The 25,367-nt window shown below is 44.4% G+C and overlaps 1 protein-coding gene across 9 annotated transcripts in view; it reads right to left on the bottom strand.

Annotated features, from left to right (window-relative positions):
- APBA1 (amyloid beta precursor protein binding family A member 1) overlaps positions 1-23,719 on the bottom strand; it is a 236,980-nt gene extending 213,261 nt beyond the window's left edge. For 5 of the 9 annotated variants that reach the window (XM_064291239.1, XM_064291240.1, XM_023544771.2 and 2 more), the window contains exon 1: positions 23,522-23,719. The gene's annotated coding sequence lies outside the window, so the exon portion shown is untranslated. Of the gene's footprint in view, positions 1-89; positions 2,536-23,521 lie in introns of those variants that run through there. The other 4 variants (XM_064291241.1, XM_064291243.1, XM_064291242.1 and 1 more) reach the window with 4 other exon arrangements.
- Between the last annotated feature and the right edge of the window lie 1,648 nt (positions 23,720-25,367).

Raw genomic sequence — 25,367 nt, 5'->3', positions numbered from 1 at the left:
TGTTATTACCACTATTTCTTTAGGCTTTTGAATGCAGCTCCATGTATGAGTTCTGGAACACTGGGGAACACAGGCTGTTTTCAACTCACCTGTAACTATGGAGACAGGATACACAGCCTCCTGAGGTGTCACCAAGCCTGCCTGCAGCCTTTCTCTTCACTGCCTGGTCGGGAAAGGCATCAGTACTTAGTATTCAGAATTCCTAACAGGACTCACTGTCGTAGCAACAGCAGCATAAAACCTGTGTCATCAAATGAAATATCTGCAGTTGGACCCCGAGGTCATTAGCAGCAAGACATTTTAATAACAATATAGCTGTTTTTGTTCAGAAAGCAGACACTGTTCAAGTCTAGGAAGCTTATCTATCCATCTTAACCTTTCCCTTTTCAAAGTACATTAAAAAAAATAGAGAAAATCATGGAATCTCAAATCTGCAGTTCTACCTCCACTATTTTACTATTCCTTGTCTCCCTCAGATAAAGTCTCTAAGTTTCATAAATCGTTACTCTCAAAATCAAGTCATAAAAACACACCCATTTTCCCAAGTGTTTATCAGCATTTTGCAAAGTAGCTGAATACGGCGAGTGCTTTAGAAAGCACAGTAAAGCAGCCAGACAAATTCCAAACATTATACATAATCTCCATCTGACAGCTTTTAGGCTAGACAATAACCAAAGCCAATCAGTCCTTTCTCAGGCTTCCTGACAATAGCTCCCCCAAATTTATTCTACGTTATAACTCAAGGTCACAAGAACAGCAGTTTACGATATGCATGTCATTACACAGGAAAGCAAACCTCATCAAACTATCAAGTCTTAAAATTTGCTTCCTTAATGCAACAGAATGTACACTATAAAAATGTAAAGACCCAAGCACACAGAAATAGAATAATAGTATTGAGTGTCTGGGGTTCCTGGGTGGTACAAATGGTTAACACACTCGGCTAATAACCAAAAGGTTGGAAGTTCAAGTCCACTCAGAGATGCCTCAGAAGACCGGCCTGACAACCTACTTCCAAAAAATGAGCCATTGAAAACACCGTGGAACACAGTTCTACTGTGACACACATAGGGTCATCATGAGTTGGAGATTGCGACTGGTTATTCAGTGCCTAAACTCTTTAAATAAAACGTCTCTCATAGCATTGTTTTCCAGGAAATCAAATAAAAGGTGCTTATGACCAATGAAGTTGATGATAAATCCTTTTTAGCAAAACCAGAGACTGGAGATTGGAATTTTGGAGGTTGGCCTTGCAGAGGGTTGGACATGGGCTGGAAGCCAGGGCTGGAAGGTCAAGACTGTGGGGCAAATTTCAGCTGCCCACCCCACCACACTGCCCATCCTAGCATGGGCCTGAGCCCTGCAGCGCCCTCCTGCACACTCACATCAGAGCTGGAAGGCCCCTTGGTGCCCTCGTGTATGGTGTCTTGGACAGGGGAAGGGCTGGTTGCTGGCCAGGAAGTGAAGTGCAGGGGCTGACAGTCTGCCATCTTGGTTCCTGCCCAGTCCTGGCCATTACACTGGATGCTGTTGAGTAGATTCCAACTCATAGTGACCCTATATGACACAGCACTGGCCACTAGACCCCTGGTTTCCCCACTTCTCACTGGGGGTTGAAGAAAGAATTAGGAACAAAACTCTACTAGAGATTGTATCAGAATGTATCCATGGGTTTAACTTCACAATAAGGTTACATATAAAAACCGAACGCATTGCCATCAAGTAGATTCCAACTCATAATGACCCTATATAGGGTTTCCAAGGCTGTAAATCTTTATGGAAGCAGACTACCACATCCTTCTTCTGGGGAGTGAGTGGCTGGTAGATTCAAACCACTGACCTTTTGGTTACCAGACGAGTGCTTAACCACTGTGCCACCAGGGCTCCAATTTCTAAATCCATGATGCTTGATCAGCATAACCTCAAACCCAGACCTCCCCTTGGAGTTCTGGGCTCCTAGACTCAAGGGCTTACCTTGAATCTTTGCAGGTCTCACTGACACCTTAAAGCCAACATCTTCTCTGCTCCCTGCCCACTCTCCAACCTAGTTCTCTTCCATTTTCCATCCCTTGTTTCTGTGACCAGCAACCCCATCCTTCCATCAGCACAAAACAAAACCTAGCAGTTAGTCTCGATACCTGTTATTTCCTCACCTCACACTTACAGTCCATCACCTAATCCCGAGGATTCCACGTACCAAATATTTTTCCTGCCTGTCCAGTTCTTCCCAGCTTGTCTGCCAACAGTATTCCACACCATTACCTCCCCCTTGGAGTTCTGTAAGAGCCTCCTTATCGGCATCACCTTCCGTTTCATGAAATACTTTCCCTCTTGCCCTCTTCCAATCTGCAGCTACAGAAAAACACAAATCTGATCATGTCTTTCCTTTATTTGAAGCACCAAAATGGCTTCCTATTGTTCTCAGAATAAAGAGCAAAATCCCAAAGGCAACCTGGAACTTCTGTCTGACCTGGCCCTGGCTCTGTCTCAGCCAGCTGGGCCCCCTCTGTCCCCTCCGTCCCCCCCCCCACACGCACATACACACGTACATACGTACCATCCCAGGGCCTTGGTGCACCCTCCCCTTTCTCCCCAGAGTCACTGCCCTACCCCAGAGAGCACTTCCTGACTGAGCGCACAGGATGGACAGGATCCGGCCTCTGTCACATGTTCAGCACCCTCACCTTCCCTTCACAGCACTTACCAGTTGGTAGTAGCATCTGTGTGGTTTTGTGGTAAGTGCCTGTCTCCTGTGGTTAACTCTATAGCTCCCTGATGAAAGGGGCTTCAGGGACGCTGCTCCCATGAGCCCTTAAGTCTCCCAGGGCTGTGCTCAGGGTCTGGCACACTGTCACAGAAAATCTGTGTAGCATGAGTGAAATCAAGAGAAACATTTAGAAAGGAACTAGTACCGGGTCCCAGTGCTTAAAGCCTATCTCACTTAGGCAGCAGGTTGGGGCCTCAGCGGACCTGGAGGAACATCTGGTCTTTCCCCATAACACATCTCCCCAGTATATTCTCAGGGCTTAAAAAGGGGGGGGTAGGTAGAGGGTTATTTATTTACTGAGGGACATATTTTTATAATGTGATTTTTTAAGACAGTTATAGCAGGGTGGTATCCTTTAAGGATTTGATTAATACAGTCTATTAAAGTGATGGTAAAATTTTAACTGCTAGAGTTTCAATCTCAACTAGGAAATTGTTCAGGAATTGAGAGAGCCGGAGTGCTCTTTCCTACAGCCTCTTCCCCCATGAGTAAACAGTAAGATGAAAGACTGAGCTAAAAGGCGATATAGTATAGTGGTTGTATGTGCAGTTCTATGTGCAGACTCAGGACCCTGGCTACTTGGGTTCAAACCCTGCCTCTGCCAGCTACCGGCTGTGCAATCTTGGGCAAGTCTCTTAACCTTCTGTGCCTCGGTACTCATCTGTAAAATGAGGATAATAGTAGCATGCAATAACCCCCCAAAATCAAACCCACTGCCACTCAGTCAATTCCAACTCACAGGAACCCGACAAGACAGAGTAGAACTGCCCCATAGGGTTTCCAAAGAGCGGCTGGTAGATTTGAACTGCCAACCATTTGGTTAGCAGCCGAGTTCTTAACCGCTGCACCACCAGGGCTCCCCTCTTCATAGTGTTGTGAGAATTAAATGAGTGAATATATGTGAAGTGCCTTCAGCAGCGTCTTATATTGCTTATAGTAAGCAATGCACCAGCGTTTGCCATTTTATTATTACTAGGTGTTTCAAACTGCTTTCCACTATTCTGGATATAAATGTTGCATTTTGGTTAGAATGGAACTCATTTTACGCTTGAAACTAAGATGTTAAAAATCAAAATATGCACTTGACTTGCTCTGTTTTACATAAAACTATTTTTAATAAAAATATTCTCAATGCATGGCCTTGTTGATTCAGGTAAAGCAAATAAAATGCCGGTTAGTGGATGGTCGTGGGCTTCTTAACAGAGTGTGACAAAAACATTCCTCAAATAATGCATGAATAACCTGTTTCGTACCCAGCGAATTCTTAAGCATATGCTTTGTTTACCTTCAACACATAAAGTAACTAAGTCGCATCCAGTTAACTGAGCTAGACAATACCACTAATCAGGAAAAAAAAATCCAGCAAAATAAATCGTTATTAGAGCAGAACACGGGTACCGACATCTACCCTGGAGCTGGGAAGAATACATACTAACATTACATCAAACAGCAAGCTATTTATGATAAACACAGTTGATTAAAATGTTTTCAACTAGGAATAGACAACTGAATACTATACTGCGATAAGAATCATAGAACTGCTGATGCATGTAACAGCACAGACATATCTCACAGTTTGTCAAGAAAAAGAATCTGGACCAAAAAAAAAAGGGGGGGTACACATGTGATTCTCCTTATAATTACATTCAGAATTGGCAAAACTAAACAATGATGATAGAAGTCACAACAGTGGTAACCCAGGGGTGGGGAGGACAGCTACAGGCTGGGAAGGAGTATGAGGAAATCTTAGGGGCTGATGGAAATGTTCTGTATCTTGATCCAGGTGGTGGTTACACAGTTTTGCGCATATGTAAAATTCATTAACTCGTATGCATGAGATTTGTGTACTTTATGCTTTTTGCTGTATGTGTTTTACTGCCATCTGATTACTTCACGTGTTGCTGGGTATTAAATAGGATACTGGCTGTTGTCCAAAGTCATAACCAAGACACAACAAGAGCCCCAAGACTGAAACCACATAATAAGTGCCAAGTCTCCTCCCCACCCCCCAAAAAAATCTAAAGTGGAAGTGCTAAACAACCTCTGCCGGGCGTGCAAGCAGACTGTGGAATTACTAGCATTAGCCTGTCACCTATCTGCAGGACAGAAAATGCTTTAAGTTGAAGAAGCTCTAGGAACAACTTCAAAGAGTTAGCCGAGTGTTTCCCCCATCCCCCGGCAACACTCACCAAACCAAGAGTTTGGTTGGAAGACTTCAAGAGAACACTCCAGGAGCTTGAAACAGGCTCTCTGAAGTTTGTAAGAGCCAGGTGTGGGTGTTTGAATCTTGCTGGGAGAAATCTAAAGGCAGGTCAGAGTGTAAATTGGTACCACCACTTCAGAAAACTGTTTGGCACTATCTCTAAAGCTAAACATACATCTATCCTATGACCTAGCAATTCCATTCCTGGGCATATACCTTACAGAAATGAGTATGCGCACCAAAATAAATGTTCATGGCAAAACAACTCAAATGCTCTTCAACGGAAGAATGGATAAACTCAGTATATTCACACAATGGTATAATACACAACAGTAAAAAGGAATGAACTACTGATCCATACAGCAACATGGATGGTTCTCTAAAGTAATATTGAACAAAGAAGTCAGACACAAAAGGTTATATACCATACGATTCCATTTATAAGAAGTTGCTGTTGTTAGTTGCTGTCGAGTCAGTTCAGACTCGTGGCGACCCCTTGTGTGTCAGAGTAGGCTGTGACCTTTTGGAAGCAGATTGCCAGACCTGTCTTCTGAGGCACCTCTGGGTGGGTTCTAATTGCCAACCTTTTAGTTAGTAATAGGGTGCTTAACCACTGGCACCACCCAGGCTACCTTTATTTGAAGTTCAGAACAGGCAAAACTGTTGTGTGGTGATACCAAAACCAAACCAAACCCATTGCCGTTGAGTCAATTCTGACTCATAGCCACCCTACAGGACAGAGTAGAACTGCCCCATAGGGTTTCCAAGGAGCGGCTGGTGGATTTGAACTGTAGTCTTTTGGTTAGCAGCCAAGCTCTTAACTACTGCACCACCAGGGCTCTGTTGTATGGTGATAGAGGTGAGAACAGTGGTTACCATTGGGGTGGTGGTAGATATTGACAGGGCAGGGGTGTGGGGGAGCCTCTCAGAAAGGGGCTGGAAACGCCTTTTATCTTGAGCTGAGTGCTAGTTACATGGGTTTTTAGATATGGGAAAATTCAACAAACTGGACACTTGAGATTTTTAGCCTTCACTATATGCGAGTTATATTTTAAAAAGTCAAAAATTAGACAGGAGCTTGGAATTTTTATCATTACACTAGACTGCCTTATGTGATTAATAGACTGTATTTGACTTGTCACCACTTAAGAGTAACTGAGAAATCTAAGGGACCTACCCAAGATTTTATTCCAATACGGAAGCAAAGACAAGTCTTTGAAGTCTGTATGAAGAGGCCACGAGAGAAGAAACGGAGATGGTTTCTATTTGCACCCTATCGATGTAAAAGAAAGTCCATTCAGTAAATCTATTACATATAGAGGGGTGTTTCTCTTATTTGATATTTCCTGAACAACAAGATAGTGTTTACTGAGTCTGCCAAAGTTATTATTTAGCTTTCTTTCACTATTTAATTCCCAAGATGAACCCTGATGTGATGATAACATGGAAACCGTGGTTTGCGCTGACATTAGCGGTTTACTCATCTATGTCTGGTGTTAATATCAAAAAACGTTGGGGAAGACAGCAGTCCTCTCACTTAGCCCAAAGCTTCAGTATTGGTCACTGGCTCACATTCTCCAGCTAACAGTTACAACAGTTGCAACTACTCATTTTGGCTAATACAGCACTTTTCTAGATAATACTTAGACCGACTAAGTCTTAACCGTTCACCTATTCCCACGAAGTTACAGGGATATAAACTGTTTAAGTATATTCCTAGAGAAACATATTTATTCCAAGATTTTACTCTAGCTTTTGTTTCAGGTGGCTCAGGGGGGCAAACTGACCACATATATTGTTATGCTTTTCCTCTTGAGACCCCACTGAAACGAGTATAAAGGCGTAGATAAGGTATAAATCCACAAAGAAAATGGAAGAGCAAATATCCACAAACAAGAGATTCCAATACATTGCCTTAGAACGGACTGGACTGTAGAACCCAAGGATACAGGCCTCACAGAGGGTGGGAGCAGATAAGACTCTGGAAACAGAGGAGTCTCTGTAACCCCAACAGTTGGATTCCCCAGCCGTCTTCACCATGCAATGTCCTTGTATAGCCAGGAGCCAGCACCTACTCCCAGGAAGAAGGCTGGCATTTGGGGATTCATTAAATGAAGCAACTCAGTGGCTGTCTGTCTGCTCAGCCTGAACAGAGCCTACTGGTCTACAGGTGGGCAGTGTTGGCATTCCACCCACACCCCACCTTCCATGTGCTTTCATGCCCTCAGCCCCCATCTAGGGCTCTTCCCAGGAGGGCTGCCCTAGCTTTACCCCTGTGTGGAAAGCCAGAAATACCTGAGACATTATACCCTCCTCCTCCACATCCTCTCTCCTGGGACCCCTAACTAGTGACTGACATGTATGGGAGTATGAAACCCAGCCCCCATTGCCTCTAGTGGGGACAACTCTGAGGTGTAACTCATACTTCAGAGCTCCCCTGTGGGATGGGGCTGAAGCTGCCCTCTGAAGGACTTTGAAATCACACCCTTGCTTGGCTTCCTGCCCTTCTCTGCCTGCATTCCCCCATTCCCTTACCAAGTTCCCCTAGAAGCATCCACAGGCACACACACACAAACCCTCTTCTCAGTGTCTGCATCTGGGGAGCCTGACCTAAGACATCCACAAACCCTGCCAATGTATACAGACCTCTAACCCGCTTTAGGAGCCCTGGTGGCGCAGTGGTTAAAGCACTGGACTGCTAACCGAAGGTCAGCGATTCGAACCTACCAGCTGTTCCGTGGGACAAAGATGGGGCAGTCTGCTTCTGTAGAGATTCCAAAAGCAAACCAAACCCATTGCTGTCGAGTCAATTCTGACCCATAGCAACCCTACAGGACAAAGTAGAACTGCCCCATAGGGTTTCCAAGGAGTGTCTGGTGGATTTGAACTGCCGACCCTTTGGTTAGCAGCCATGGCACTTAACCACTATGCCACCAGGGTTCCCCTATAAAGATTACAGCCATGGAAATCCCATGGAGGCAGTTCTATTCTGTCCTATAGGGTTGATATGAGTCAGAATCAACTCGACAGCAACGGTTTGGGTTTTTTTGTTTGTTTGTTTGGCCAGCTTTAGTGCCACATCCCTAAATATGAATGGACAACCGATGATAAGCAGACATTTGCAAACAACTCCCAGCAAGGAAGGGAACAATCAAAATAAGCAATAAAGTTTAGGCAAGTCCAATGTAATTCCCCCAAGTGGGTGAAAGAAAGAGGAAGGGGTGGTAATAAGAAAAGGAAAACAAAACTCAACAGTGGTGTGTCTATGCTATTGCACCAGCCCTGGGCACGGGGTACCACTGAGCAGTTTCTGTTAACCCAGTATGGCCCAGTGTCCTTCCTCAAGCACAGTAATGCGTTAATTAAAAGATTAAGGAGCTTGACTTGTATTTTTTTGAGCATATATTATGGTAAAGTTATCTAAAAGGGGGCATCGGATGTTTGGACGGGGCTCAATTTCAGTGATTCCGACTCACAGTGACCCTATAGGACAGGGTAGAACTGCCCCATAGTTTCCAAGGAGCACCTGGTAGATTCAAACTGACAACCTTTTGGTGAGCAGCCATAGCACTTAACACAACAACAGAAAATCCCTATTACCAAACGGGAATATTACAAGGGCCAGGAACTCAACACATTTTGGTCGACACAATTCAATCTATAACACTGTGCCAACAACATAACAAAAGAGATCTTAATCACCCACCTTCATAAACACATTTTCTCTTTTTCATGAAGGGGAGCCTCATGCCACACAAGAAGCTGCGGACAGATGGATAATCACCTACCCACCCCCATGGGCTCTCTCAGCAGCCTGTCTTTCCCCTCCCCCCACCATCATCCATCTATTACCGGTCGTTTTGCAAACAGTCACTGCCCTGACAGTAAGTACTTCGTTGTGTCTACATGCAGCAGTTTAGACAAAACAGGGAACAAAACTCTGAGATTCTCATCTCCCGCTCTTCCCCAAGCAGGCTCCAAATACCTCATGTGATTTAAATGTAATGCGCACTTTTACCGCGGGCTTAAAATTCTCTCTTTGAAACTAGACATCATCTAGCACAGCAGTAACGATTTATGCCAAGTAAATTTTTTTAGAAAGTACACTTTATAATTTACGTTACATGTGCTGGGAATCTTTTTTTCCAGGTTAGGGCAACTTAATATATCTTGGCAGACTAAAAAAAAAAGTAAAGTACTTAATGAAAAGCCACTTAATTATTTCTGTTCTGAACAAATTATATGAAAGGACATATACTAGTAATGATTTTCTAATATTCCAATATTCCCTCATATTCTTCTCACCCTTTAAATATTCACACATATACACACCCACATGTAATTTCCTCATGAGAGTAACACACTCAGAATATTTGGAAAAATAAAAATCATACACACATAGATACACACATGGCTTTAATTCCCATCCTGTTTCTTCCCACCTCATTTTGAGAAGAAAGTTTTAAATTTATGTATTTCCTAATAATCCTGCTCCTGAGCCTGTACTTTTAAAGACAAGGGTTGTGTTCAAGGTTTTGCTCTTCAGAAGGATATGCGTGATTACTCAAGACACCTTGGGTTAATACAGCCACCACCTGTCTCCCAGTTTGTCATACTGTGGTGGCTTGCATGTTGCTATGATGCTGGAAGCTATGCCACGAGTATTTCAAATACCAACAGGGTCACCCATGGTGGACAGGTTCCAGTGGAGCTTCCAAACTAAGAAAGACTAGGAAGAAAGGACTGGTGATCTACTTCTCACAATTAGCCATGAAAACCCTATGGAACACAACAGAATATTATCTGACTTGCTTGCTTTGGACACATCATCAGGAGGGATCAATCACTGGAGAAGGACATCATGTTTGATGAAGTAGAGAGCCAGGGAGGTTGAGGGAGAGGCTGGGTGAGGTGGATTGGCACAATAGCTGCAATGATGGACTAAAGCATGCTGGCAATTGTGAGAATGGTGCAGGACTGGGCAACGTTTCATTCTGTTGTACCTGGGGTCACCATGGAGTTGACCTGATGGCATCTATCTGTCTGTCTATCTATCTATCCATCTAATACAGATAAAAAGATAAAGTACATTCTACTAGGTCCTCTTCATTTATAGCCAAATACACAGGGTTCTGGTCGCCCTGTTGAATTTCTAGAAAAGCACAAAAAAGCAGCACTAATGGCAGGTGAGGCACAAAAGCACGTCAGCCTCCAGGGCTCCCCGGGAATAAGGCTAAACATTTGGCCATTTTAGTAACCCTCTAATAAACCTTTTTTTATGCTGAAATGTTGGTTTTGTTTTGTCTGTTTTTTCCCTTCATCTCTTGCATTTTTTTCCTTTTATGGTTAATAGTGGCGGTGGGGGGAGAACCTTTCCGCCAAGAATCCTAAAGCCTTTAAATTTAACTACAAAATGTTAGTCGCTCCCAAAGGTTTATTAGACTACAGGTATAGATTTTTTTAAAGATAGAAAAATAAGGCAAGAAGAAAAGCAAGAGGTTTTCTTATGCCCATTTATTCAACAAATAATTATTCAGCATGTACTATGTAAGTATGTGTGTATGCATAGAATGGGAGTCCCTGGGAGGCACAAATGGTTAACATGCTCGGCTACTAACCAAAAGGTTGGTGGTTCAAATCTATGCAGAAGCTCCTTGGAAGAAAGGCCTGGCAATCTACTTCCCAAAAAATCAGCCATTGAAAATCCTATGAAGCACAGTTCTACTCTGACACACATGGGGTCGGCATGAGTCAGGGTCGACTAGAAGGCAACAGGTAAGGTATGTATAGAGTACACATGCTATTATCCTACCTAGTGCTAAAGGAGATGAAACAAATGTGAGTATATTTTGGAAGGACAAGAGAAAAATGCAATAAGGACAGCATGAACTGCTGGATCTAAAGTGGACTGTGGCTGCTGGCTACGGGTGGTACAAAGGCCGTGGGAGTTTATCGCAGAGGTCAGCAATCTAAGGTCTACAGGTCAAATCCAGCCTCCCATTGGTCTTTGTACTGCCCATGAGCTAGGATTTTTTTTTTTTGCATTTTAAATGTTTGAGGAAAAAAAGTCAAAAGAGGAATAATGTTTCATGACGCGAGAATTATACGAAATTCAAACCAGTGTCTATAAATAAAATTTTATTGGGCCGCTGCCATACTCATTGGCTTACATATTGCCTATGGCTGCTTTCGCCTCATAACGGCAGAGTTGAGAAGTTAGGACAGAGATCATATGGTCCGGAAAAGCTAAATATTTACTATCTGGTCCTGTAAGGTCACTATAAGGTTGTTATGAGTCGGAATCAACTCGATGGCAATGTTTTTTTTTTTTTTTTGGTGAGGGAGTTGGTCCTATACAGAAAAAGTTTGTCAACACCTGGTTTAGACAAAGATATCACTTCTCCCCAAAGGAGACATCACTTTGTCCCAGGGGCATTATTAAGAAAGCGACACACTTACTTTGCTTTTCTATTGCCCTTTATATCTCAAGCGACCCTTCCAGTGGCCCTGTGTGGGAAGAGAAGGAAGAGCAGGTTTCATCATTCCCTTTTTAAGCTGGAGACACTGAGGCTCACCTGTCCCAGAACCGTGTCCATTGTTAGTGACTCCTACTGGGCCCTTTATACCCCGTAGTGCTGAGCCTAGAGAGATGTCGGTGCAACAGTTGTTGTTGTTGTTAGCTGTCACTGAGTAGGTCTCCGATCCATGGTGACCCCATGCTGCCTGGTCCTGTGCCATCTCCCTGGTCGGCTGTGGACTGGACCATCGTGATCCATAGGATTTTCACTGGCTGATTTTCAGAAGTAGATTGCCAGGCCTTTCTTCCTAGTCCATCCTAGGCTGGAAGCTCCGCTGAAACCTGTTCAGCATCATAGCAACGCACAAGCCTCCACTGGCAGACAGGTGGTGGCTATGCATGAGGTGCACTGGCTGGGAATCAAACCCAGGTCTCCCATGCAGAAGGTGAGAATTCTACCGCTGAACCACCAAGGTCTCCATGCAACAGTAACTCACACAGATACCCCATCTGGGATGTGCACATCTAGTACACTGGAGTCCAGCTAGACCCGGAAGAGTCCACAAGGCTGCTGCTGGGCCCTGGGTCTCCTGCAGGTGGGAGACAAAGGGGACTTCAGGGCCAACATCTGGCTGGGCCTGTTCCTGTCCCTGGACCTGAGACAAGACCCCCAGACTTGTCCCTTAGCCGTTGAGCAAATCTCTGGGAGCCCCAAAGCCCTATCTGTAACATAAGTTATCTCCTGGTGTCATTATAAAGCATAAATGACACAATGAGGGATAAATGAGTTAACTGTGTGTAGTACTTAGCATAATGCCTGGCGATGTAATGTTACATTATGGGTGTTTTTATTTACTGGATAGGGAACCTGCTGAGCTTTCTAAAAAAGAATTAATATGTATGTACAATAGACAAACAGAGCCATAAAGGATGCAACCACAGCTGAACATACAATCAGGCTAGACTTTCATACTACCTCACACTATGGAAACATTTCATCTATGGAAAAAACTCTAGCTCCTCTAGGACAAAACTCCCCGAGGTATTTGCTCAGGAAAAGAAAAAAAAAAAGATTCTTTTTTTAACTTGAAAAAGATTTTCAAGTTATTCGGAAGAGAACTGGGTATAAAAACTATTTTCGCATCTGGGAAGAAATGGATGAGGTTGAAATTAAGTAATTGGACTGAACATGTAGAGCTCTGGGGGCTTGAGGGCGGTGGCTGTAGAGAGAGACAGGAAGGGAGAAAGAACTGTGAGAAGCGCTCGGCCGGACCTGTGAGTAATCATTCCAGCAAAGAGGTGGGGGCCCAGTGACTTGGCATGTCTTACACACCCCAGGAAAGCCACTAGATTTAAGAACCAATCCATTCACCTTATGTCCCTTCCCATTTTCCCTGCTAATATTTTCTTCTTTTGGAAATAAAATGCCTACTCAAAAATAAAGTTGCCCTTTAAGATTATTATGACATCATATACCCACACCAGCAAATATCCAAATATGCTAGTGATTTAAGACAAATGAAAAAGGGACTCTCCTGATGGATGTAATACAATAAAGCAGTGTGTTTAAAAGGTATGTTAGGACCCATCAGTGTTGAAATCAGTTTGGTGGGTTGGCAACCAGCATTTTGGGAAACATAGAAAAGAACAGAAGGGAATAGAAAACATCAGAGTATATCACACTGTCTTAGTTATCTAGTGCTGCTGTAACAGAAATACCATAAATGGGTGGCTTTATCAAAGAGAAATGTATTTTCTAGTTAAGGAGGCTAAAGTCCAAATTCAGGGTGCTGGCTCTAGGGGAAGGCTTTGTCTGTCTGCTCTGGAGGAAGTTCCTTGTCTGAGTTTCTGCGCCTGAGCCATCTTCATGTGGCTTGGCATTTGTCTTCCTCCATCTCTGCTTCTTTCCTTGCTTATTTAATCTCTTTGATATCTCAACAGAGATTGACTCACAAAATACCCTACATTAATCCTGCCTCGTTAACACAACAAAGACAACCCAGTCCCAAATGGGATTATAACCATAGGCAAAAAGGTTAGGATTTACAATACATTTTGTGGGGGGGCGGGGGACACAATTCAAGCTATAACACACACGTAATAAAGAACAAGCATCGTTAAGTGAAACTTTTGCTTCAGTGAAATTTATGTATGTGCTATAGGGTCGCTATGAGTCGGAATCGAGTCGACGGCACTGGGTTTGGTTTGGTTTTTGGTTTATGTATATTTACACACACTCATCTATATTGCAGGGCTATGACGTGAATTTTATTCTTAGGGCCAAAAAAGTTTAAAAGTCACTGCAATAGAATGTGATCCACTTTAGGGAAATCCAATATAAAATCCTAATTTATTGACTGGCCAACTTAGGGGACAATTATTCCATCTAAGTGGAATTTCTTTAAATCGTAAACTCTCCTGCATTTAAAATATAACCCAGTGCCGTCGAGTCGATTCAAAATATACAACAGTTAAAAAGAAAAAAAGGATTTATGTACAACTTGTCAAGTACAGCTCTTCTTTAAAGTGAGGTGCACCTGCTAATGAATACAGAATTGACTTTGAAATACAAATTTACCAAAAGTCAGGAACATAAATGATTACATCATTTGGATTGATGGCACATCGACAACTTCTTTATGAAATAAATCATTGCTATGGTTTTCCCACTAATTATATACTCATCAACCATGGAGCACAAGAGAAGGGGGCTAAAGAGGAAATTTAGTGGGCAAGGATTGTTTTACCGCCACCATACCCTGATAACCAAACCCCACAATGAAATTACATATACAAAAGTAAGATGAGATTTCCATTCCCCCAAAAATTATATTTCAGAAGACAGGAAGTCAGTTTACGTTTGAATCCCTTGCAAAGCCTCCAAAATTACAGGACATTCTCTTGATTCCTTTCTTCTGAACGCCAAAAAGTAAAAAGCCTTTTCTCTTTCAAAGAGCAAGAACTGAAAATTAAGCAACTCATCACTGTTAGATGAATGGCAACAGATTTTAAAAGGAGAAGTCATGTCTAATATATATGTATTACCTGGTAAGACCCCAGACTTCATGAAAAGGGGTGTACTTTTCATGAGGTTGCTAGGAACTGTTTGGAGAAAAGAGCCTGAAACAACCTCAATCAATACTAGGTTGGGATGTTTATGGAGATCAAATGATTGAAATAGGATGGAAGTATGAACAAATGACTAAAGGAGGCCAAGATTTCAACATCAATTTTTTAAGTAAATATTCCTGGGAAGGGGTTGCACAATTGGCTGTGTTGGATGTCCTTCTACAAGCCACACAGAGTGGTTAGGTTGTGGAGATCATGAATACACACCTATAGGAAGAAAGAACGAAAGAAAATTGATGTTCTTATGTGAATGAGCACACAGAGCTTGAAATAAATTTGTAGTGGCAGCATCACACAGAGATTCAAAAGAAGCACTATATGCCAAACAAGTTAGACAGGAATAGGCTTTGATGCCAAAAGTGGCCTTAATAGTGACAAAGACTCTGAAGTCAAAGAAGCATGAGAAGTGTTTGCATAAACTGATTTCATAAAATGTGAGAATGGATGTTGCATTCCTAAATTATCAATTTTATATAATGTGATTTTAAATATATGCAAGCAAAATAATAGAGGAAATATAAGTAAATATTTTACTCTTCGCCTATATTCCTAAAACGTGCGTATTCAAACTGACCTCAAACCTTTTATCAAACATTCTTACTGGAAGATTAGGGCCACCTTATAATCGAGGGTACTTTATACATGGGCATATGCAGTAACTAAGAGTTGTCAATAGCTGGCTTTGAGTCAACTGAATGGCAGGCAACTGTTGCAATATATTAAACTCCCTAAATTAAAATACTGGCAACTGCTATCAAACCAACTCCTATCTGTTAAAAAAAAATCTTTACAATATCTCTTTTGCCATGTGGAACAGATGCTGTTGACGCCCTGTCCCATGTCCCCGCAGCCCCATTTTGAGGTCACCTATTGCTGAGATGGACAGTTCCCATACTCACTGACAGCTTCCCACCTCCACCCCACTCTGCTGCTCTGCTTTCCCTGAGGGCTTTCTCTGGTGCCTCTGTAGCTTGCTAACTGCAGCCTTGAAGTGCTGGGGATTTAATGCCTCCAGGGGTAAACCTCAACCAATGAGGGACATGAATTGGTGGATAAGTACCCCGGTTTTCTCATTCCTTGGTAGACAATTCTAAGGAGCATTCTATGCGATATCTCAGGCTCCCCAGCAGGACTGAGCCTCAGTTGCCCACAAAATGGCTGCCACTTGCACCGTGATCAGCCTCTTTCTGGTGTTCCTATTTCATTTTCTCTACTGTCTTACCTGTGCTTGGGATCCCAAATAAGCTACCTGGATCCAAATTCTTGTCTCAGGATCTGCACACATAAATTAATTTCACATCATTGGCAATTGTGTGTCCTCTTTGAAAATAGCTGTCTGCAGAAGTCAAGGTAAACGAGCTTTAACCTCATTCTTTACACCCAAATTAGTTAAATCTTTGGCAATGCCTGATTTATTCTTTCAATGAGTATTTAATGTATCACCTACTAATGTAAGGAGTCCCTGTGTGGTGTAAATGGTAAGTGCTAGGTTACTAACCCAAAACTTGGTGGTTAGAATCCACCCATAGGCACCATGGAAGAAAGGCCTGGCAATCTACTTCCAAAAGAGCAATCGCTAAAAATCCTATGGAGTGCAGTTCTACACTGGAACATATGGGGTCACCATGAATTGGAATTGACTCAATGGCAACTGGTTTGGTTTTTTTGACTAATGCAAGGAGTCCCCCCCTCGGAAAAAAAAAAAAAACCCAAACCCATTGCCGTTGATTCCAACTCATAGTGACCCTACAGGATGGAGTAGAACTGCTCCATAGGGTTTCCAAGAAGCACATGGTGGATTCCCAGGGTGGGGCAATGGTTAAGGTGCTTGGCTGCTAACTGAAAGGTTGGAGGTTCAAGTCCACCTAGAGGGAGAAACACCTCACAATTTACTTCAAAAAAAAAAAAATCAGCCCCTGAAAATCATATGGAGCACAGTCCTACTCTGATACACATGAGGTTGCCATGAGTCAGAACTGACTCAGTGGCAACCAGTCCTGGTACTAATTCAGAGTGTTTTTCTGCATGTTGTAGGGTATACTCAGATGAACAAAACATAGTTCTAGCCCCAAGGACCTTACACTCATTGAGGGAATATAAAACATGGAGGAAGAAAAGAAATCCTAAAATCAAAGATGATACAGACCCCAGAAGAGGGATATGGTAGTTCCCTCTTCCATGGACTACTTCCAACTTGGACTACTTGGACTACTTCCTACTGACTACTAGCTGAAAATTGTTGGTTCGAACCCATCCGGTTGCATGTTGGAAGACAGGCCTGGAGATCTGTTTCCATAGGGTTGCCATGAGTTGGGAATGACTTAACAGCAACTAAAAATAATAGTATCTCATCACTACCCAGACAGGGTCACTCTTCCGATTTTCCAATTTTACATTTGATTGAGGACATTCACCTTTTTATAAACTCCGCCCTGACTCAGGTCAGATCAAACATGGTATGTGGTGATACTGCCTTATGGATGACTGACTTAACACCAACAGGAAAGCATTATATTGTCATGTTCCTGAGTGACCGCTCCATCTCTCAGGTGTGATACCACACGGTCAGATGAAGCGAGGAAACCAAGGAGGCTTCCCTGGTGTTTCTTGAACATGTCAAGCATATTCCCACCTCAGGGCCTTTGCTTCTGGTATTCTCTCTGCCTAGAAGGCCCTTTCCCTAAATATCTGCATGGCTTACTCCTTCACGTCTTTCTTTAATCTCTCTCTACTCAAGGCCTTCCCTGACCATTTGATAAAAAATACCATATACATACATACACACATAGTCACGCTCTATCCACTTCCTCTGCTTTAGTCTTCTTTTAGCACTGAAGAAGCACCTGACATATTATATATTTAGCACCTTAGCACCTGATATACTATACATTTGCTTTAATCTCCTCCCACTAAAAGCTTTGTGTTAGTAGGACTTACCCCCCAACCCAACTTTTTTCTTTTTTTACTTTTTGGGAACCAGATTGTCAGGTGTTTCTTCCAAGGCACCTGTAGTGTCTGGCCTAGCACAGGTGCTCAATGAATATTTGTTGAAGGAATAATGAAATGATTTCATTGTGAAGACCTCAAAATCATCACTCACCACAGAAGAGGTTCCATAAACACATGTGGAATCATGACACAACCCCATAACTCAAGGGTCTAAAGAGCACACAATTATTTTCTGGAAAAAAATTTTTTTTTTTAAAGCTTTGATATTCTACCATAACCTTACAAAGGCCATAAAAAGCAACTCATTCAATATCTTATTTGTAAATAAGAAACTTTGAATTTTTGTATCTTAAATAATATCCTTAGCTTAGAAGTCCCTAGGTGGTACCAATGGTTAAGCACCCCACTATTAGCCTAAAGCTTGGTGGTTTAAACCCACCCAAAGGTGCCTCGGAAGACAGGCCTGGTGATCTGCTTCTGAAAGATCACAGACTTGGAAACCCTATGGAGCCGTCCTACTCTGCACATGTGGGGTCACCATGAGTTGGAATCCACTCAACGGCTAACAACAACAACAGCCGCATTTCTAGCTTATTAAAAAAACTAACTTGTGTACATTTTCATGCAATAAATATTGATTGAGTGCTTATGATGTGTTGTTGGGGGTGGTGTTGGGTGAAGTGCTATATTTGACTTTAACTTCTGAAAACTCACCTTTACACTTTACTGTAAAGCCATATCTTGCCATTAATGACAGGGAAAGGTCATGTTTTTGAAAATATAGTTTTCCATTATTTCACTATCTGCTTTATATGCTTAAGTTAGAGATTCCTGAAAGAGAACGTTCACAGAAAATATTTCAGGTGGAGTCTTTTATTCAGATAATTTAAAGGTAAACATTTTTCTCTTTTCACTGAATTAGGGGGTAGGAGGAACAACTCTATTTAGCAACATTAAATGCTTACTATTACTAAAATCACATAAGTAATTGTCAAACTAATTACACAGAGCTAATTTGTTCTACCACAAGGTCAGGCTCTCCAAACGCAGCAGGCTCTTATAGTTGGGTGACAATCTTCATTCACCCCTCACTGACTCACTGTTACATTTCTACAGTGCACACTCCCAAGTCCTTCTTATACTACTCCTGGCCTCAGCCTACCCTCCTCTCTTTTGACTTGACTTAGAAGACTATGGCCAAATTCCTTTCTCTCCACTTCAAAATTCCTGTTTCTGTTACAAGAGTCTTTCCTCTCTGCCTTCACCCAGGATCCTCTCATCTTCTTGGGGACTTCAGTCCATCAATTCAGCCCCTCCCTTACATCTTCGCCAGCCCTGGTGGAGCAGTGGTTTAAAGCATTCGACTGCTAACCAATAGGTCAGAGGTTCAAACCCATCAGTCGCCCCATGGGAGAAAGATGTATCAGTCTGCTTCCATAAAGATTTATAGGCTTGGAAACCTATGGGGCAGTTCTACTCTATCCTATTGGGTCACTGTAAGTTAGAATCGAGTCAATGGCAACAGGTTTTCTTTTTGGTTTAGACCTAGCTTAGGAGTCCCCGGGTGGCTGAGTGGAACAAATAGCTAAATACTCCACTACTAGCCTAAAGGTTGGTGGTTCAAACCCACCTAGGGGTACCTCGGAAGATAGGCCTGGTGATCTGCTTCTGAAAGATCACAGACTTGAAAACCCTATGGAGCAGTTCTACTCTGCACACATAGTGATTCAACTGTAAGTCAGAATCGACTCGTGGGTTTTTACATTTTTAATCTCTCTTCCCTTTAATGGATTCTTCTCCTCGGCTTATAAGGTAGGCTCAAGTCTTCCTATATTAAAACCATTACCTGCCCTCTACTTTCCCGTTCCTTTGGTATATCATACCCTCTCTCCTTCTCCTTTACCACTTCATTTATTGAAAAGGAAGACTGTCCTCACTGCTTCTGTTTTTCACCAGCCCTCTCCCCCAACCCCTTACAGCCTAGCTGCCATTTGCACCCACCTCAAAGATAACCAAGGAAAGCCAGGAGTCAAATCTGATGGTTCTTCATTGGTTGTCCCTCACCATGGGGCAGTGCTGTATGAATGGGGGCTGTTCCTCACTTCCACGGCACGAGTGTTCTCCTCTATGCCCACCATTTTCTCCAACTGCCCCTTGCTTACTATTGTTCTTATTCTCTTCTTTCTTTTCAACTCCTACATCTACATATTCCCCAAGCATCCTACCCTTGCCCCCCGCTTCTTCTCTCTCATTTTCTTTACTGGCCATTCCTGGAACATCAAAATTGCTAAGTAGATGACTTACAAATCTCTCTTTGTAACTCTGACCTCTCTCTGAAGCCCTACACCTGTATTCTCATCCCTTCTCTTGGACAAAGCTGGCATGTCCCAAATGAAGCATTTTGTTCTCCTCCTCCTCATCCTTCTGTGCACCTGCTTTCTGACAATGACCCAACCATTCTCTCAGTTGAGCCTGACGTTTGGCTTCCCTGCTTCCTTTCTCCCTATTTCCAACCAGTGTTCAAGTTCCTTAGATTATGCCTGCAACCCCTGTCTTGGGCTGACCCCTTCTCTGCACTCCCACTACCTCATTTCTCCTTACCCCTAATTTAACAGTAGGGTCTATCTGGTCTCCCTACTGCATGCTTTTCCAACACTATGCTACAAGAGTATTGCCCAAAGCATAATTCTGATCATGTCAACCTTCCTTCTCCTCAGATCCCCACTACTTGCTGAATGAAATCCACTCTTCATCTTGGCATACAAGTTGCTCCACGACCTTGGCAAAACCTATCCTTCTCATCTGATCTCCCCTTACATCTCTTGGCATTCCCTGTGTCCCAGCCAAAGTGAACCATTCCTTGTTCGCTGTGCATGCACACACTTTCCCACTACCAGGCCTCTGCTATGCTGTTCCTCCCCCCAAGCACACCCTTCCTACCCTTCCAGCCTAAATGCCACCTGTATAAATCTCAGCTCAAGTGCCAGCCCTTCAGCAAAACCTTCTCTGATGTTCCAGGTGAACTCCCACAGCATGAAAGGAATACAGCTTTTCCAGCACTTACCACTTCCCACCATCTTTACAGTTAAGCACATGCCTCTGCTCTCTTCCTAGGCCATGAACTTGCTGTGGGCAGAAACTTAAGTCTCCTTATTCTTTGAAGCTCCGACCCTTCCAACATCCCCCACCTCTAATCCAAAGGTATACACTGCCTGAGCCAGTGAGGCAACTCATAAATATTTGTAAATAACCCAAAGGGTTAATTCTGGATTTTAGTGCCTGAAATTCTCTCAATTTTAGCAACAACTATTTTTTCCTTGTAGGATAAAAGTCTTATCTTCCCAAATGGTATCACGGTTTATTTCTTTTGGCCTCATAGGTCAATTTGCCATTGTCTTTTGCTCCCAAGTTTTCTGAAAAACAAACATCTTTAAGAGACCCGATAAAGAAAAAGAAAAGCTTTAATGTGGTTTTAAGTGAAGGAAAGCCATCCATACAAAACAAATGGTTGCTGCAGGCTACAGCAAAGGTACTACCACTCACCAGGCCTAATTACAGGATTCGAGCTGTGTCATTAACCTTACCAATCCAGTCTTGGGAAATGCCAAGTATTACGTTTAAAAATGACCGTATTTACATTAGAGAGGAAGTCATTAATTTCCAAATCATCAGGCTGTTGTATAATTCCCCTTTCTCTAACCAGAGTTTATATACCTTGGTAATTCCTAATATCCTTAAACTTTCTTGTAAGATATTTACACCTTTGGATTTTAAAACTTTTTTTTTTTTTTGGTAAACCAAAACCTCTCAGAACGTTTTAAAAATTCCCTAAGTACTTTTCTCAGAAATAGATTTGGCAGAGCAAGAGTAAAGGACTAAGGTTCAATATTCATTTTTTATAAATCTATCCCTAAATCGTGGATGTGATCCAACAATCTCATATTAAAAATTTAAAAAGCCTGCCTGGAAAGACATGGGGAAATTTACTTTGTGTTGATGGCTTCCAGGGCACCTGGTCTACATAGATCATCATTCATTAAGAAAAGATAAATGTAAAGAAAAAAGCATAAGGGGGTAGCCCTGGTTTTATTATTATTATTTTCAATACAGCAACAATAGCATGCTACCTTTGCCAAAAAAAAGCAAAACAAAATCCTGAAAAAGAAAGAAAGAAACCTCAGATGCCAATATGCTTGTATTGACTTGTACAGCCCTGACCGATGAAGGCTTTTCAAAGAGGACTGGGACAGCCAGTTTGGATTCTGCCAGCAATGCAGCAGAATTTAAGATATTATGACTAGAGTTATGTTCCAAGCAGGCTCATCTAGTCAGACAATATTTCAATAAAGATGTATCACGATGCTAAGTGTAAAGGTGTGAATCCCACGGAAGTACAGGCACCGGTGAGTCGAACTGCAGTGGACACACAAGCATATGCCATATGCCTGCCTATCTCTCTCTACCCATCCCCACACAAGCTTATCTTTATCATGCAGAGGCAATTAAACAGCTCCAGACACTGGGTGCATTTCTGTCTCCTGGCTCCCGCTGAGTGAGTTATTATCAGCCTGGCATTTCCTAAATTCCCTCCCAGTGGGCTACATCAGTTAGGAAAGCAGGGGCTTCATTGACCTGGGACCCCATCACCCCATTTGGGTCCTTAGGGATTTCAGCTCTGGAAGGATACACAGCACCACCTAGCCATTGTGAAGCCTGGGAGAGTGGGAGCAGCAGAAATAAAGTATCCAGTTTCCTAAGGAAAACGCCCTGGCTATGTGAGGCTGACCAAAAGGGTACCAAACATTTCTCAGCATGATCTTTTCCTTCTTTTTAAATATTCTCTCCCCCCTCTCCCCAGCTATCTTTCTATACACCCTTCCAGAGCTCTTTCTAAAAGAACCAAAACAACGACCACCCACCCTTGAGCCACAAGGACCCTGATGCATAACTGTCAAAGGAGAAGGTCTAGTTGGACCTTGGCATTCAGAGTTGTGGGGATGGAGAGAGGAATGGGGCCATTAAAGACCCTTCTCCTTCAGGTCAGACTAGAGAGAAACAATAGAAAATGCAGAGTCAGGATGTCCAAGACCCCAAGAACCCAAGCTTAAGAGAGAAGTGTCACTGGCGGAAGCTGCTTTCAAAAGCGGGGATGCTAGCAAGCCCAGAGGGTGTAACCATTATCCTCTTTCCCTGCCATGTGCCCCAAAGTGACACGCACACTTCCACATCCCATGTCAAGAGGCTGGAGAAAGGGGAAGCGAGAATCCCCACACCAGGGCCATCCATGAGCAGAAACAGAACAGAGACTGTACTGAGTTTCAGGGTCAAAATAACAAACACTGTACCAGTCTTGGCCGGTGACACGGCACCAGCAGATCTCTGGGCTTCGGGTGCAGTTTAGGAAACGTGGGTGCAATCACACTCGTACACACATACACACACTTGCACGCACGGGATTTTACAAGCCCGCCCCCTACCCTTCTCTCCACACTTCATACACCAAGTGCATCCTGCCCACTTCACCGTTTCCATCATCACACTTTCTCCCAGAGAGCGTCAGCCAAGAGATGAGGGATCCTAGCGGGAATTCCTGGAAATGTCATCCTCCAGCACCTCCAGTTCGCCACCCCCATTCTCTCTGCTGTACATTTTACACACACACACACACACAGACTCCTGCCATGACTGTCGTTGCCCCTCATGTGCCCGGTATCTCAGCGTGCATCTCTCTGGGCATCAGGCGTCTCTCCCCTCAACCCCCCCTCCCCCGCCCGGCTGGCTCGATGGCTAAGACACTGCCCTCTGGATGTCGCCTGCTGTCCCCGCTCACCCAAACTATTATTCCACGCAGCCCCTCTCGTGCCGGGGGCGCCTTCGGCGAGGACCAGGGCTCCGTCGGCGGCGGCATCAGCGCTAGGCACCCCTCCACCCACCCCACCCCACCCTGGCCGTGTACCTTGCCTGACAGCTGGGTTCGCGGGCCCGTGGGAGCAGGCGGCGCTAGTGACAGCGTTGGTGCCAAGCCTGGGAATAAAGCTCCGTTCCAGCCGCCCCTACCTCCAGCGCCACCATCTTCTCCCGCTGCTGTCGCCGCCGCCGCCGCCAGGACAGCGGCCGCCTTCGCCCAGCTCCGGCTCAGGCTCCGCAGCCGCCGCTCGGGCCCCTCCGGTCCCGCGGCCCCACCCCCTTCCTCCTCCTCCCTCCCTCTCTCCCTCCCTCCTCCCGCCCGCCCGCTCACTAGCCCGCCCCTCGTGACGCGCGCCGGGGCCGGGCCGGCCGGAGAGGGAGGGCGCGCGGTGGGAGCGCGCGTGCACGCCGCGCGCTCGCAGCGCCCCTGCCTCCCACGCCCACTCGCGTGCGCGCGCGGCGAGCGAGTCTGGGCCGGCGGCGTCCCCCGCGGCCGGATGGCCACATTAGACCGGTGGCCGCATCGCGCGGATCCCCGCGGTAGGCGTGCGGGGCGCCCGGGCCTGGGCTGGAGAGCCTTGGCGTGCGCTCGCCCCGCCCGAGTCCTCCGGCCCCTCCTCCGGCTCCGGGCCGGGTGGACTGGGGAGAGATCCGGCTGTCTCCCAGAGGGGACGGGCGAAGACTTCCTCGGCGGAAGCCTAAGGGGTTCCCGGTTCCGTAGCCGGCAGCTGTAGCCAACCTCTGCGCGCAGGAGCTGGCCACGCTGCAGGACCGCGAATCCGGGCAGCCGCGTTGGCTGCTGCGGGCTGTTCTCTTCCCCTGGTTACCGCCGAGCTTTCGCGCTCCCCGGCTCAGTAGACACGGTACTGGCCGCACTGCTCGGCCTAGCGGCGTCTCTGTAACGCTCTGCCGTCCTGAGTTTTCGCCGCAAGGGGGAGCGCCGCGGGCCTGGGCCGGAGCGGAGCTTGGAGGGTCTGCAACCCTCAAGGGGAACTGCCCGGTCCCGCCGGGAAGAGCAGAATTCTCTTCCCCGGATACTAATGCCGAGAAATGTTCGGCATCGTCCTCCCCGCTTCCCGAACCTTGTGGATCGGAACTTAAAGCGTATTTGAGCCTGGGTTAGGGCATCCGCCCCAGATATGGCTCCTCGCTCCCCCGGAGGGAGGGGACTCTGCAGCAGGGACCAGGTGGCAGGTGCTGTGCGTTAATGAAAAGCAGTGGGCTGGAGAGGCCTCGGGAGGCCTGGGTTGTGGCGCCAGCCACCCTATAATTGGCCGTGTAATATGAGCCAAGTCATTCCTCCTCTCTCAGACCAGATTTTTAGTAATAATAAATTTGCACAGAGCCTTATAGTTGGCAAAAACGCTTTCATACACGTATTCTTACCTAGTAGCATGACGATACTTGGCTATCCAGTAATTTGAGAAATAGATCTTTTTCCACACCGTGTTTCCATGTAGATGAGAGTTTATTATTTTAAGCACAAAACCTAGAGGTGCAGACTGACGCATTGTGAGTCTTATGTTTTAGGTTTAAAATGCGTATGAATTTTCCATTCCACTAATAATGGATTTTTTTTCCTTGCTTTAATAAAGAAAACAATAGGTTTCGTCTCCACAAAAACGTCTTTTAGTAAAATTGAAATATTCGATACCAGGAAGATGTATCATGCTTGTCCTGTGATATTACATATTCATTTTTTTTTTCAGTAAGTATTTATTCAACATATATATGAGCCAGGCCCAGCCCTTGTTCTCCCAGAGCTCACCAGACCATGGAAGGAATAGATTGTAAACAATCAGACAAATAATTAAATGCAACAGTGATAGATGCTCAGATGCAAAGGTGTTAAGGATGTACCGGGGAAGTTAATCTAGACTCAAGGATCTGGTAAG

The sequence above is a fragment of the Loxodonta africana genome, chromosome 9, assembly GCF_030014295.1.
Source record: "Loxodonta africana isolate mLoxAfr1 chromosome 9, mLoxAfr1.hap2, whole genome shotgun sequence".
NCBI classification, from domain to species: domain Eukaryota; kingdom Metazoa; phylum Chordata; class Mammalia; order Proboscidea; family Elephantidae; genus Loxodonta; species Loxodonta africana.
The sequence above is the reverse complement of the archived record's forward strand: the minus strand, read 5'-3'. Positions and strand labels throughout refer to the sequence as shown.